Source organism: Carassius auratus, linkage group LG28B, assembly GCF_003368295.1.
Source record: "Carassius auratus strain Wakin linkage group LG28B, ASM336829v1, whole genome shotgun sequence".
NCBI lineage: Eukaryota > Metazoa > Chordata > Actinopteri > Cypriniformes > Cyprinidae > Carassius > Carassius auratus.
In genome coordinates this window covers 8,822,820-8,837,680 of record NC_039293.1, presented here as the reverse complement: position 1 = coordinate 8,837,680, position 14,861 = coordinate 8,822,820, and the positions used below count along the sequence as shown (strand labels likewise).

General features: G+C 34.3%; 1 pseudogene; it reads right to left on the bottom strand.

Annotated features, from left to right (window-relative positions):
* The window catches only part of LOC113067481 (ATP-binding cassette sub-family A member 3-like), a 42,247-nt pseudogene extending 27,990 nt beyond the window's left edge, over positions 1-14,257 (bottom strand).
* Between the last annotated feature and the right edge of the window lie 604 nt (positions 14,258-14,861).

The following is a 14,861-nucleotide window of genomic DNA, read 5'->3' as shown; positions in this document are numbered from 1 at the left end:
ACTGCTTCTTATGGCTTTTCAAACCATACTGACCCTCGAAGATCAAAACACCCGCAGTGGGGTTTTTCACACTATAAAGCAGCTCAGTGCAATTACATGCAGATGAAAGGACGACGGTGAAGCGTGGAGAGTCGTGCAGGCGGAGATCAAGATGTCATTTGTAGCACCGTTCCAAAAAAAAAAGAGGTCGACAGTCTTCAAAGTTCAGAGCCGATGCTAACGCAGCGCTCGTGATTAATAACAGACACGCTGGCAGCACTGGAGGCATCAGACGGAGAGAGCGCTAACTAATCCTAATCACTTCCTAATCAATAGCTAGCACCGTCACGGGAAACAAGCCGGTTTGTCTCATCTGTTGACAGTAACTGGCAGCTGGTGTATCAAGTCTGTTGAAGGAAGAAATCGATCGGTCCAATATGCACTCTGATTGGTTGATTTGATTTGAGTTTTTTAATGAACTGATACTATTGTATTAGACTATAATTGTAGTTTTGCAGCTGTTAGCTTTAACATCATCTATATTTTAATGCATAAAAAATTCAACATTAAGCACAAGCGATTTTACAGACTTACTCTTGGAGAAATGTAGCATTACAACAGTTGTTCACCAGTGGATGCACTGCAGTGAATGGGTGCCGTCAGAATGAGAGTCCAAACAGCCGATAAAAACATCACAATAATCCACAAGTGACCCACACCACTCCAGTCTATTAATTAATGTCTTGAGAATTGGAAAAACTGTGTTTGTAAGAAACAAATCAATTATTAAGATGTTTTTAACTTTAAACTGTCGTTAATGGCTGAAATACGAGTCATCTGATCTGAATCAGGAGAGAAATAAGCAGAAATCAAAAACAATTTACAAGTGACAACAGTCCATAACATTTCTAAACAAATATGTAGGTGGGTTTAGGCGTGAGAGACAACAGAAGATAAACATTTTCACTGGACACAGCATTATTATGGATTATGGACAGACAAAACTGTTTAAAAAAACAAAAACAAACGTGTTCAAATCATGGATTTTGTACAAACATGCAGCTTCTCGCTTCACCAGACATTAACTGACGGACTGGAGTGGTGTGGATTACTTGTGGATTATTGTGATGTTTTTATCAGATGTTTGGACTCTCATTCTGACGGCACCCATTCACTGCAGAGCATCCACTGCTGAACAACTGATGTAATGCTACATTCCTCAAATCTGTTCTGGTGAAGAAACAAACTCCTCTACATCTTGGACGGCCTGAAGGTGAGCACATTTTCTGCAGAGTTTTTAAATTCACGGCCTGTAATTTTCTTATGTTGGGTTTATTGGTACTTTACAGCAACATTTCCCACAATGCACCAGTGTGGACTGACCTGGCGTGCCCCCGTGCTTCTCAAGTTGTTCTCTGGGCCCGGGCAGCTGGATCAGCGGGAACAGACGGAGTGTGTGCCAGTCCAGATCATTGTTGGGGTTGAGCTCAGACTTCTCGCGTGTCGGCGCGTTCCTGGGGCTGTACGTGAAGCGCAGATTATAGCTGACCTGCCACACACCAGATCAACAGTTACTTCACAACTCAACGTTTCACGTAATGCAGGGTCAAACCCCAAAGTGACATGAGGGTCTTAAAAAAAGCCTGAAAAGACTGAATAGCTCTTGTGGGGTTTGAACCTACAACCTTACACTTACCATACCATAATACTGAATATTGTGCAATATACACCTGTGAAATTTTATTTCACATTATGGAAAATAAATTAATTAATTAAAAAATAAAAATAAAAATAAAAAAATTTAAACCCTAGGTTTACTGTGGTTGCTTGTAGGGCTGCATAATATGGTCCAAAACTCTGACTATATTTCAATATATGACTATTTAATAATAACAGCAATAACAATAGTAACTATTGTTACTAAATAAAAAATATTACACAAGCATTTTCAATTGTAAAATGTTTAACAATAATAATAGCAAAATATGAAAATATTTGTTGCAATATTTCACAGTAAAATACAAAAATTTATATTCAATAATAATTATAATTATCATTAAATACCACTATTATGAATAAATAAAAATACTATGCAAAAAACACTATTATAAAACAAAGAAATTAAGTGTTTAATATTATTAATTAAAACAAAACAAGACAATAAAATAATTATTTCTGTTGTAATATTTGACTGTAAAATAAAGAAAATATTACTAATAATACTAATTTTAATAACAATTAATGATAAGAAAAATAGTAATTATTTTGTTACTTTTTAAAATTAATATATTGTTAATAAATAATAACATATATGATGTTTATGATTATAATAAAATTGCGCAGGTCTAATTGCTCACCTAACAAAACTGTTTTTTTTTGTCCACTGTAAAATATATCTCTCCAATGTTTCATCATGTGAACAAATGGTCATTTTGGGCCTCATTCATGACATGAGGAAAACTAATTTCTGTGTAAATCATTCACAAAACCATTCTGAAGTTGACTGTTAAAAAACATACATTAGATTAATAATTTACACAAAAATCTGCTCTTTTCCTGGACGCTGATCCAGCACATGAACCGGAGCTGTGCTAAACTGATTACAGCGTCAGTGAAGGAGATGATGATCCACTCGTGTGCTCAGAGCGCACCGCAGCTCTCCATTAGGCACATGAGAAAACCTCAGCCAATGCATCTCAAAACGGCTGAAACTCTTCAGTCTGAAGATTCAGTGGTGCAGGCGTCAGGCGCTGGAGGCATGAAAGCAATGTGGTCTTGAGGGTATTTGTTGCTAGAGCACTTATGGCCTGATTCCTCCAGCTAGATGCGGCTGCACCCCTGACTTCTGTGGAAAACAGCTTATTTTGTCTTCAAATGCTCAGAAAAGAACACTTCCTCCAGGAACACTGGCTTTAAGTAATGGCTATCATCATGAGCCACACATAAATGGGCGACTCGCACTTAAACTGACAAGAATGCTCTGTATTTCACACCAGAATCAAAAGAAAATGGATTTCACATTAGTAAATCTAATGGCATTTAATTGTTATTTTTCCCCAGTTCTCATTTTTCATTTCAGTTGTTTATACACACACACACACACACAAACATACATACATATAAAACAATTAAAAAAATTAACAAGCAAATATAACGTAATTTATGGCATTTTTAATAAACAAATAATAATAATAATAAGGTGGCTTTTATTACATTGTTACTATTATTAGTAAACAACATGGGATTTATTGCATTAATAATAATTTGAGGGGAAAATGGGTTTAATATCATGCAAATTCATACAAATATTGTTAGAATGGAAAAAGCTTCCTTTTCTTTACGCAAAATATAATTTTACTTAATAATAATAATAATAATAATAATAATAAAGCCATATATTTAAATTATAATTAATTATTATAAATGGTATAGATTTAATTATTGTATTTTAATAATAATAATAATTTTAAATATTACAATAAAATAGCATTATTTTTTTATATAATAATAATAATACTAATAATAATTACAAAAACAATTCATATATTTAAATTATAAGTAAAATAACTATTTAAATAATAATAATAATAATAACAATAATAATTCTATATTTTTATATAATACTGTATTTTTTTCACTTGATACTGGAGTAAAAACATTTCTTCACAGAACACATCTACATAACGATTTGAAGTGTCCAGCATGCAGTTGATCGGGCTGATCTCAAACAGGAAGAGGGTGACTGGGAATGCTGATGCATTAACACACGGGTCCGTCCGGTCTGTAACATCTCACCTGAAGAGGAAGCGGCTCGTCGTCGTGTGTGAACTGGTGCTCAAACACAATGGCTGCCAAGATCTTGCCCGACTCTGGGTCCGTTTTCACAAACTCCTCAAACTGCTCCTCAGTTTCAAAGCCACGCACTGCAAAACAAGATCAAGACACATCAATAATAGTTGTAGAATTTTCCCTCCTGATATGAAGATAATTTCAAAAACATTTGAGCATTATAACAGCAAAACAATCATCCCTCTACTAACTTTAAATGTTAATATTTTTGTTTGAGCAATTCATTGCATAAAAAGTTGAAAATGTGTTTGATTATCATGCATTTTATGTCTCAAAGATTCACATTAATTTTCTTTATGCAAATAATTTACATTTTAAAATAGAATAAAAATATTAATTATTATTATTATCATTTATCATTTTTGCATCATGACCACAAAAACTAATTAATCAGACAAATGCTAATTGTTAATATTTTTGTGTAAATATAAAAGAAAATTCATTGCGCATTATTATTTTTTTATACATTTTTAATTATCATGTAAACAAAGTCCAAAAAGTACATTTCCCTTATGCAAAAAATCTTTTAAATTGTAGTACCATAATTTTATGACCCAGACTGCCTTAGCAACACCTTTTCAGCATCATGGTAACAAAGAACACGTTTCTCCAACAAACACAAATTGTTCATATTGTTAAATGAGATCAATTAAGTGTGCAGAAGGTTTGGGGGTTAAACTGATAACAATAGATGTGTTTCTGTGGCTCAGTGGTAGAGCATTGTGTTAGCAGCACAAAAGGTTGTAGGTTCAATTCCCAGGGAACACACATACACACAAATGTATAGCCTGAATGCACGAAGTTGCTTTATCAAAGCGACTGCTAAATGTAAATGCATAAAAATGTATAAATAGATGTAATATGTAACCATTTTACCAATCATATGAAACCATGTGACCTTTAAACAGTGGTGGACGAAGTACACAAATCAAGTACTTGAGTAAAAGTACAGATACGTATAGTAAAATATTACTCCAGTAAAAGTAAAAGTACTCCTTTTTCAATCTTACTCAAGTGAAAGTACAAAAGTACTCAATTTTTTATGTACTTAAGTAAAAAAGTACTGAAAGATAGATGTTTGCAATTTTATATAGGCTACTTAATTTAATGTTATATTAGCACATATTTTTTTATAATCCTACTGCTCAAAATACCTGGGATTTTTTTCCAAAATAACCACTATATGGAGTCAAGATATATTTTTGTTGTTGATATGGACTACGCTGATGAGAGTAATGTTCACTGTGAAGCTTACACTGTGATATACCTGAGAGAAAACAGAGATGACCATCTGATTTTCACCAGTAAGAACAAAGTATTTTAAAGTTAGTTGTTTAACAGAACATCAAAGTTACAGTACAGACCAAAAGTTTGGACACACCTTCTCATTCAAAGAGTTTTCTTTATTTTCATGACTGAAGGCATCAAGGGCTATTTGACCAAGAAGGAGAGTGATGGGGTGCTGCGCCAGATGACCTGGCCTCCACAGTCACCGGACCTGAACCCAATCCAGATGGTTTAGGGGTGAGCTGGACCGCAGACAGAAGGCAAAAGGGCCAACAAGTGCTAAGCATCTCTCGGGGAACTCCTTCAAGACTGTTGGAAGACCATTTCAGGTGACGACCTCTTGAAGCTCATCAGGAGAATGCCAAGAGTGTGCAAAGCAGTAATCAAAGCAAAAAGTGGCTACTTTGAAGAACCTACAATATGACATATTTTCAGTTGTTTCAAGCTTTTTTGTTATGTATATAATTCCATATATAATCCCACATGTGTTAATTCATAGTTTTGATGCCTTCAGTGTGAATCTACAATTTTCTTAGTCATGAAAATAAAGAAAACTCTTTGAATGAGAAGGTGTGTCCAAACTTTTGGTCTGTACTGTAACTTTATATATGACATGATAATACGGCCTGAAGTTAGGAAGAACATTAAGGAAAATATAATTATATTTTCATAATGATTTTTTCCTTCTCAAACCCTGTCTATGGTTTAAAAACTACCCTGGCCAAACGGGGTGCATCTCTTCCGACTTTAATAATTGCTGTAGTTACCATGTTCTGAACATCACATCCTTTCTTTTCTACCCAGATGTAATCTATATATATATATAAATAAATAAATTAATATATATATATATATATATATATATATATATATATATAGGTGGCTGAATAAAAATATTTGGACATTATTTATAAAAATTACCTCAGTTAGCAGCTAACAATATTTACTTATTTTCAGTACGGTTATAAAAAAACATTCATGTCTGTCTACTCGTCTAGTTAATCCAAACAATATACATATGTATAACGTTACTGTTGATAAACAATATAAAAACAGACGTTTTTTTTACCTAAAATTGATGTGTCTGCACTCGAGCATTTCAGTGGGCTTAAATAGATCACTCTTTACAACGGATTTAGTTCCCAAACAACTGAAAATTTTGACCTAAATATGATTTTCAGTTACAATAATTAATCCAATATTTCGACATTAATAACTTACTTTCAGCAACATCAGACGCACGCGCGCTCACAAGATCTCCCGGTTCTTACTTGTGGAGACTCGCACTAAACGGTTCATTTGAATCAGTGAGTGGTCGACTCCAGAACAGCTGCAATCGGATCATTCTAATTCGTAAACGAATCGTTTGGTGCGATTTGCGATCCGATTTAAATGTTTATTTTGAAAAGACTCAGTTCATTCATGATGCATCAGACACCGCTTCTGCGTGTCGGAGCACGTGATATATTATAGGGAGTAACGATATGTTTTATGAAATGTAGTGAAGTAAAAAGTACGATTTTATGCTTTGGAATGTAGTGAAGCAAAAGTAAAAGTTACTCAAAATAAAATTACTCAAGTAAAGTACAGATACTTGAAAAATTTACTTAAGTACAGTAACGAAGTAAAGCTACTTCGTTACTGTCCACCACTGCCTTTAAAGCAGATGTGTGGACACCGGCTCACTGTTTGACCTTTAAATTAATTGATTTTAGGATTTGTCAGCCTACTGGAAACATATGTTAATGATCACCATCGTTGGTGGGTTGTGTTTTTTTTTTTCAAGAGAAAATAAATGTTAAAAGGAAAAGCTAATCAGGCACTAGGCAAAACTGGGAATTCAGCCAGGTTATGACTGGGATTTACCAACTAAATCCAATTAAACACACACACACACACAAAAGCATCCTTTTGACCCCAACAAGTGAGCATCTTTAAAGCAATGCTTGACCAAAACAAGAAAAGAGAATTAATAACAATAAATAAGTAATTAAGGCACTTGTGAGATCCTGCTTATATTGATTATTTTGTCTTCGGTAAAAATAGGGAGCCGGGTCTAGTTCTGAACCATTATTGTTTTTAAATATTACAACAAATTACCAAAAGCTACCAAAAAAAAAAAAAAAGAAAAGATAAATGGAAATGTTGTTACTGTTGACCATCGAAAAACAACCAAAATATATCAATCTGTTCTGTTAGTGAAAGCCTTGTTATTATTAACTACAAAAAACTACCAGAATATATCAAACGGTTCTGTTAATGATAGCCTTGTTATTGTGAACTACCAAAATACAATCCCAATTCCAAAAAAGTTGGGACACTGTACAAATTGTGAGTATAAAAGGAATGTCATAATTTACAAATCTCCAAAATTTTATTCACAATAGAATATAGATAACATATCAAATGTTGAAAGTGAGACATTTTGTGATGTTTTGCCAAATATTGGCTCATTTTGGATTTCATGAGAGCTACACATTCCAAAAAAGTTGGGACAGGTGGCAATAAGAGGCCGGAAAAGTAAAATGTGTCTCTCAGAAGTCAAGATGGGCAGAGGATCACCAATTTCCCCAATACTGCGGCGAAAAATAGTGGAGCAATATCAGAAAGGAGTTTTTCACAGAAAAATTGCAAAAAGTTTGAAGTTATCATCATCTACAGTGCATAATATCATCCAAAGATTCAGAGAATCTGGAACAATCTCTGTGCGTAAGGGTCAAGGCCGGAAAACCAAACTGGATGCCCATGATCTTCGGGCCTTAGACGGCACTGCATCACATACAGGAATGATACTGTAATGGAAATCACAACATGGGCTCCGGCATACTTCCAGAAAACATTGTCGTGAACACAATCCACTGTGCCATTCGCCGTGGATGGCTAAAACTCTATAGGTTAAAAAAGAAGCCATATCTAAACATGATCCAGAAGCGCAGGCGTTTTCTCTGGGCCAAGGCTCATTTATATTAGACTGTGGCAAAGTAGAAACCTGTTCTGTGGTCAGACGAATCAAAATGTGAAGTTCTTTTTGGAAAACTGGGACGCCATGTCATCCAGACTAAAGAGGACAAGGACAACCCAAGTTGTTATCAGCGCTCAGTTCAGAGGCATGCATCTCTGATGGTATGGGGTTGCATGAGTGTGTGTGGCATGGGCAGCTTACACATCTGGAAAGATGAGCACCATCAATGCTGAAAGGTATATCCAAGTTCTAGAACAACATCTGCTCCCATCCAGACGTCGTCTCTTTCAGGGAAGACCTTGCATTTTCCAACATGACAATGCCAGACCACATGCTGCATCAATTACAACATCATGACTGCATAGAAGAAGGATCCGGGTACTGAAATGGCCAGGCTGCAGTCCAGATCTTACACCCATAGAAAACATTTGGTGCATCATAAAGAGGAAGATGTTACAAAGAAGACCTAAGACAGTTAAGCAACTAGAAGCCTGTATTAGACAAGAATGGGACAACATTCCTATTCCTAAACTTGATCAACTTGTCTCCTCAGTCCTCAGACGTTTGCAGACTGTTATAAAAAGAAGAGAGGATGTCACACAGTGGTAAACATGGCCTTGTCCCAACTTTTTTGAGATGTGTTGATGCAATGGAATTTAAAATCTAATTATTTTTACCTTAAAATTATACGTTTTCTCAGTTTAAACATTTGACATGTCATCTATGTTGTATTCTGAATAAAATATTGAAATATGAAACATCCACATCATTGCATTCTGTTTTTATTCACAATTTTTACAGTGTCCCAACTTTTTGGGAATCTGGTTTTCATATCAATCTGTTCTTTTAGTGATAGGGTTGTTATTGTGAAATACCAAAAAGCTCAATTGGTTCTGTTAGTGACAGTGTTGTTATTATTAACTATCAAAAATATGAATCTGTTCTGTTACATCTAATATTTACATTTTATTTTAATGAAAATTATTTTTAATAGTTTTAATTAAAATAAAGCTAAAATAAAATGTAAATATTAGATGAAATAATAAAAATAAGGAAAATAAGGAATAACATCACTAAAATCATCTAAAATCATCTAATCATCAACACATAACTATCATCTAACCCCAACCCCTTAGCTAAATAATAATAATAAAAAAAAAAAAATGACAAACACTAAAACAAAATTATTTTAAATTAAATATGTAAACTGAAAATATATAAATAAAAACCCATTTAAAACATTACTAAAACATAAAATAAAACAAAAACTTAAAATACAAAAGCAAAAAAAACTTCTTTCAGTGTTGACATACTAGACATATACTGCAGTCTGAGCTGAGCTGCAAAACATTATAAATACAATAAACAGACAAAACGTCTTTCTATTATGTTGTTGTTGAACAATCACACATGATTAATGTTGCTCATGAACAAATGATCTGGTTATTTTGAATGAAACGGTCCATAAGGATCAGTCAAAATGATCTGCTCGACTCGGTCAAATGAGACTTCACCGAATCACAACCTGCATTAAACTCGTTTATCCCCAAGCCATGGCTTTCATCACATCCAGCTAGACATGAACTGCTTCTTAAAGCTCTGTCATTTCAGATAAATAATGCGTTTGCCTGAAACCTCCTCATCTCAGCTATCCCACAAATCTGGGTTTAAAGTGTCAAAATGGCTGACATTCATTACATCAGCCCTGCTGCAGACTCTTTTAAAGCAGGACTTTCAGACAGGGAGTCATTTGTGAATATCACACAGCACTTTAACAACATTACGCTGTTCATTTAACAGTCAAAGTTGAGGCTTCAGATTATGGATCTCTTTGCTCAGAGCGACTGGAAGATGCAAACCGGGTCCCATGATCAGGACACAGCCCCGAGATTGGTTCATTACGTGACTCACTTCCTGCATATTCCCTGCAGGCCTTTATGACAGCTCATAAACAGAAGCACCAGGACAATTCAAGGGTCAAACAAGCAGACGCTATTTATGTGAAGAAAAGCGGCCTTGAGGTTTCTGGCGAGGTCAAGATGTTATTTATTCACAAAACCTCAATATATGCTTTCATTCAACTGCAAACTCACACACACTGTAGAGACAACACAGCAGTTGAGCTAATGCCAGGGTTCACACACTTTTGGACCAATCAACTTCCATGACTTATCTGCTGATGCATGAGTTACGAAAAGACATGCAATAAAAAGGTTTAAGAGATATTACACTCATGAGGTGAAATTTCTAGACGTCTTTCTTGCTAATTATTATTATTTTTATTCTTTCAAAGTTTAATTAGTTTTAAAGTTTTCCAGACATTTATGATTTCTGGATGAATAATTTAAAAACAACTGCCTTGAGGAGAAGCAATATCTATACAATTAAATATTTTTTTAAATATTGTGTGTGTGTGTGTGTGTATTTTCTTCTTTTTTTGGGACAATATCAATTAAATGCAAATAAAATATTTATTTTATTTATTTCTATTTTATTGTTTTTATTTCTACATTTTTTGTACCATTTTAGGACAGTATAAATAGATTTTTTTTTTATATTTTTCCAGCTTTTACATGTAGTCGTTAAATATAAAAAAATTTGACAAGATTAATAAAATACAATAATAGATAATAAAATTTAAAATACCATTAAATAAAGTGACAAAATAAATATTTTATGTATTTTTGACTATTAATAGAAATGTATCTATTTCTGCTAATAGCAGATTTTCCATGTCGCCAATTTAATGCACACATTATATCTGCTGTATGCATTTTTCTTTTTGTCAATCTTAACAATATTATTAAACCAAAAAAATATTATAAAATAAAATAAAATACAATAATTCTTTGCTATTCCCTATTTCCATGTGATAACGAGATCAGCCACTTATTTAAGGCACAGCTCTGTGTGTGTGTGTTCACTGCTCTGTGTGTGTGCATTTCGGATGGGTTAAATGCAGAGCACAAATTCTGAGTATGGGTCACCATACTTGGCTGAATGTCACTTCACTTCACTTCACTCTGTCGTGTTTGGAGATGGTTAAAAAACCTCAGCTCTCACCGGTGCTGATGCAGCCGCGCAGGCTCTGCTGCACGTCCTCCGTGATCTGCCGCACCACGCTGGCGTTTGCAGGCACGTAGGCCAGCTGCAGCTCCTGGAAGCACAGGGGGAACGGCAGGCCGCTCAGACCGAAGCTGTCGTAGTGTGTGGCATTGGGGTGGTTGATGAACGACACCTTCTGTCGCAGGACAATCAGGATGGCTGAGAAGAGCAGTGGGGAGAGCGATCTCCACCAGAGTGACCAGGATCTGACGCTTCTGCAGAGCGAGAGAAAGAGGACAACCGTCAAACAGACTGATGCATGGATGGATGGCTAGTTAGACAGCTAGAGATGCATGTACAGTAGATGATAAAACAGGACAATGGTTACTTACATCGGGCGATGGATTGTTAAATAGTTAAAGTAATAAAAGACAAAATCAAATCAAATTAAATAAACCAAGAGAAAGCAGGAACTGATAAAAATGTAACTAAGTGCTTTGAATGCAGTGTAAGCTGCTTTGGATAAAAGCATCTGCAAAATAAAATAAAATAAAATTTAAGAATTTTTGATTGTTCAATGACTTGTTTGCTGCATTTTTATGAATTAATAATTAAATAAATAAATAAAATAATAAAAAGTAAAATTTCATTACCATTGAAATAAATTGTTTGTGGTTCAATTGATGATTTTAGAGTCATGATACAAGGACACAGCTCTATAATGTTAGCTGTATTTCTATGAATATACTTCCATAATTATAAAGTAAAATATAACCAAATAAAATAAAGTATAATTAGTAAATTAATAAAAATATTATTGTGTTGTGCAAATTATAAATGTATAGCCTATATACATACATACATATATATATATATATACATATATATATATATATAAAATGGGAGTGGTATGCCAGCTTCCTTTTGTGTTAATCAGTTTATACATTTATTGCATATATTTGCTGTATATTTTTCCTTTTTTTAATTTTTGGAAGTATTAAAACCAAAATGACAAGACAAAAAAAATACAATAAAAATCCAAAGTAAAATATAATTAACATCGGAAAAAAAATTAGCAATTAAAAAAAAAAAAGTTTTACTTTCAGAGTTAGTGTCATGACAGTAAAATGCTCTCGGTTTTTAAGCTTGTGTTAGCAGGTGAATCAGTCACACTCATGCTGCAGATCTAGTGTCAATAAGTGTTAGCGAGCAGGTTCCCACACAGCACCTGGGGCTTGATCTGGATCGATGGAGAACTTTCCACCTCTGATCTGGGTCAGAAAGGCAGCGCTGTGTGCCATAATGAGGCATGAGCTTCCTGACAGCAGCTGGAGCCCAGTAGTGTGCAAACAGCCCTTTATCAGGAGAGAGCCGGGACACTCCTCACAGCGCCACTGACTGTTTATTAAGTTCACTTGAGATAGACTTCAGCTGCACAATATCACACACTACAAAGATCTGACATAACCAGGGCCAAAAACAAGGCAAACATGACCAAAGCGAGGCAGCGGTGTTAAACAGAGCTTCTGTTGTCTTGCGTCTATGAAAGAGAGTCTCAAATCTAATCTAAATACGGGAAGGAACACAGAAGTCATTCAGTACAGCCCAGGTCAATGATTATAGCAAGTAAGGGGAATGAGGTAATGATTAAATTCAACTCCATGCCCTTGTTTAACTTGTGCACTTTTATCTGCCACAAACCAGTTAAAACATTTCTTTAGGAGGGTTAAAGAGATTTGATTCTGTCTATTAATAACATTTCAACTAAAACGTCAGGCTTCTTTAACTAAACCATTTCATCTTTATAGATTTCACTCTGACAATTTTTACAACAAATGCACGCTAATAGGCTTTTCACACATTAAAAAGTCATTTTTGATCATAATTTTGTAATATCGTTCATTCTTTGCCCTGAATGATTCATCTGAGCTAGTTGAGATTTCACATTACACATTCTTCTCTGCATACTTACAAGATTCATTAACATTGATTTGATGAACTAAACATGCTGTGTTTGTCTTGTAGCAGATCTTGTAACATATTGTGGTAGTTTCTGACAGCACAATACATGAATGTTTAATGAGGCTAGTTTGAAGGAAGTGTATAATGTGGATGCCAGAATCTAAATGACATATTTAACATTTCTGTTATTTTCCACACACTCCACCTTTGGCGTAATACATCATTTGTGGGCTTCATAACCCAGGGTTAACGCTATATTTTTGCAGGTTTTATGAAGATATATTTAAGACCTTTTTGAGACCAAGTAAAGAAAATGTAAGGGATAAATCCAAAGGAGCACATTAAGCTTTAATGAGCACAATAAGTCAAATGTTCTCCAGTGCAAGATTTTAAAACAAGATACGTTTGTTTGAGATGCACAACGGCGTGAGATAAGATGCCTCGTTTTCTGAAAAATAATAATAATCATCAAAATAAAGACTTTCATTAAATCAAGAAACACAAATGTTTCTTGATTTAAGATTTAGATATTAGTATATGGAAAACAAGTAAAAATAAAAATAATGTTTTTTTAAATATTATTCAAATATTATATATATAAGTTCATAAGTTTGGAGTGTTTAAGATTTTTTTGTGTTTGTGTGTTTCTGAAAGAAACGCTGCATTTAGTTGATTTATATTAAATTTTACATTTTAAAACAGCTTATTTATATTTTATAATATACTCTACAATGTCATTTATTCTTGTGATCAAACTGTATTTTCAGCATCATTCCTCCAGTCTTCAGCGTCACATGATCTTCAGAAATCATTATCATATGATGATTTGCTGCTCAAGAAACATTTCTTCTCAATGTTAAAAAAACAGTTTCTGCCGTTTAATATTTTTTTTGTGGAAACTGGTACATTTTTTGTCACCCAAAAAAACTTGTACTGACCCTAAAGTGTTGACCGCTAGTGATCATCAGTGCCCTAAAACCCTTGATGTTTGTGTAGAATCACGACAAAACTGAGATGTATACCATCAACAACCATCTATCCCTAAATCCAACATAAAGCAAGACAAATATCAGCACATGCATTGCAAATATAAGATACTATAAAATACTCACTTGCTGGATATAGTTCTTCCACAGAAGCAGTCTGAACTGCTGCCACACGGCCATTTTCAGATTCACAAAGCTTCACGACCTGGATAAAGAGAAACGAGAGAAACTTATCAGAGCTACTCCAGGAATTTCACATCGACTCTGAGTTTGTAAACAACAGCTTTTCGCAACTCTGTCCCGAGACGACCGAGAGCAGCTAGACGACTCATGCTTCCCATGAGAAACAAGAAGTGCAAACATTTATTTCACTTCTGACTGCACAATGTGATCAGACTACTGAAAGTAACCCAGTTAAAGTGACAGTTTAAACAACAGCCATTGTTTACTAACCCTCAAGCTGCTATAAAACTGTATGAGTTTATTTCTTCTGTTGAACAAAAAAGAAGGTATTTTGAGGAAGCTGACGGTAGCCATTGACTTCCAAAGTATGAAAAAAAAATACTATGGAAGTCAATGGCTACCGTCAACTTTTTGGTTAACAACATTCTTCAAACTACCTTCTTTTGTGTTGAACAGGAGTAGGCACAAGTGGAGGGGTGAGAAATGATGACAGGTTTTCCTTTTTTTGGGTGACAAATCCCTTTAAGCTATTTATCTAAATGAGTATGACTATAATGTCATTTGTGCATCACGATTAATCGATTCGAAATAAAAGTTTATGTTTACAT